General features: G+C 37.2%; 1 pseudogene; it reads right to left on the reverse strand.

The window, feature by feature from the left end:
• Positions 1–815: 815 nt before the first annotated feature.
• Positions 816–1,753, reverse strand: LOC109488735 (annotated as a pseudogene).
• Between the last annotated feature and the right edge of the window lie 455 nt (positions 1,754–2,208).

Genomic DNA, 2,208 nt, shown 5'->3' on the forward strand with positions numbered 1-2,208 from the left:
TTAACTCCAGTTAGATAACGTACTCTGTAATATTAGTTCCAGTTTCTGGTGACTCAACACTTCCATACAATGCCTGGTGCTCATCACAGGTGCACAATTTAATCCCCATCCCCTATTTAACCCATCCCTCACGCCCTCTCCTCTGGTGACCATCAGCTAGTTCTCTAGAGTCAAGGGTCTGTTTATTGATTTGCCTGCCTCTCTTGTTTTCCCCTTTTTGCTTCTTTGTTTCTTGAATTCACATATGAGTGAAATCATATGGAATTTGTCTTTCTCTGACCGATTTATTTTGCCTAGCATAAAATTCTCTAGCTTCATTCATGTCATTGCAAATGGCAAGAATTCATTATGTTTTTAGGACTAAGTAATATTTATACATATGATATCTAAATATCTATACATATATATTAGATTTATATGTATAGATTTCTGCTACATCTATGTATAGATTTATATAATGGTGTATTTATACCATACCTTCTTGATCAATTCATCTATTGATGGACATCTGGGCTCTGTCCATGTTTTGGCTAATGTGGTCTGTCTTACTGTATTGCTTAGGTACTTGTATTATTGAGAATATCTCTGCCCTTTAGACTTCTGTTTAGAAAAAATAAATTATTTGTAACAAAAAGGAAATAAAAAAAGAAAAATTGCCACAAAATCAGAGTGATTAGGAATATATAATTATTTTGTCAAATCTCTCTTGTTTTAATTTTCTAGAATAATGTAATCCCTGTGTTCAATCCTGGAGTGACATTGTTCTCAAGGAGTGTACAATGTGAAATTAAGCAGAAGGAGTAGTAAGAACTTTGTTACATTTCTACAGAGCAGAACCTCTGAATCATTCTTCTCAGCACCCCCACCACCTCCTTGTTTCTCAGGCTGTAGATGATGGGGTTGAGCATTGGGGTCTGGATGGTGTAGGAGACAGCCAGGACCTTGTCCTCTGTGGGAGATCAGAAGGATCTTGGGCATAAATAAGTGTAAGCAAAGGGTGCATAGTAGAAAGTGACTGCAGTGAGGTGGGTGCTGCAGGTTGAATAGGCCTTCTTCCTCCCCTCTGTGGACTGCATGCAGCAGATGGCAGGTAGAACCCAGCCATAGGAACATGCAATACCAATGAAAGGAAACACAAGGAAGAAGGTGATGCTCACAAACACCGTGTACTCATAGACCCAGGTGTCCATGCAGGCCAGAGTCAACATGGTGGGGACATCACAGAAGAAATGGTTGATGGCTCTGGATCGACAGTAAGGGATACTGAAGGCATATACAGTGTGGGCACAGGAGTTGATTGAGCCCATGATCCAAGATCCTGTTATCATCAACACACACACTCTTTTGCTCATAAGAATGGGATAATGGAGAGGACAGCAAATAGCCACATAACCATCATAGGCCATAGAGACCAATATTAAGCCTTCTGCACCAGCTAAAGTGATGAAGAAGAAACTCTGAACTCCACACACAATGAATGAAATAGACTTGTTTTCAGACAGATAATCAGAAGTCATCTTGGGGACAATGTTGGAGATGAAGTTCAGGTCCATGAAGGGGAGCTCCCTAAGTAGAAAATACATGGGTGTGTGGAGATGGTTGTCCAGGAGAATGAGAATGATCATGGACAGGTTTCCAAACAGAGCCATTAGGAAAATGAGAAAACTGAGAATGAAGAAAAACAGGCAATTCTTGATGGTGGGAATAACCCCAATAAGAAGAAATCAGTAGATGTTTGGTTAAGGTGTTCCATGGAATATTAATTTATTTTTTCCTAGAGAGAGACACATATTAAGTACAGAAAAATAATCTCTTAAGTTGTTATTTTAGTTCCACTGTAATTTATTTAGGATGCATTGCAGCTTTTAAAAACTTTAAGAGCTTTATCCTCAACATATTTTCAACAAACAATTGTTACCTCATAGATTAAATCTCAGTGACACATACGTCTATCTCCAAAGTATTTCATGGAAATGTGTACGTTAGTAAGAATAATATATTTCGATGACTCTTCAAGATACACATATTTTACTCTTCTAGGTAAATTTAGTTATTAACATCAGAACTTATACTTTTTAAATATGCATTGTAAGTCAATGTAAATGCATAAATTACAGACTCATACTTGAATACATTTCATGACCCTTAGGCAATGATTTTTTTTTTATAATTAAGTCCTAATATTTCTGAAACTATAGCAGTCTATCA

Source organism: Ailuropoda melanoleuca, unplaced genomic scaffold, assembly GCF_002007445.2.
Source record: "Ailuropoda melanoleuca isolate Jingjing unplaced genomic scaffold, ASM200744v2 unplaced-scaffold7555, whole genome shotgun sequence".
Taxonomy (NCBI): Eukaryota; Metazoa; Chordata; class Mammalia; order Carnivora; family Ursidae; genus Ailuropoda; species Ailuropoda melanoleuca.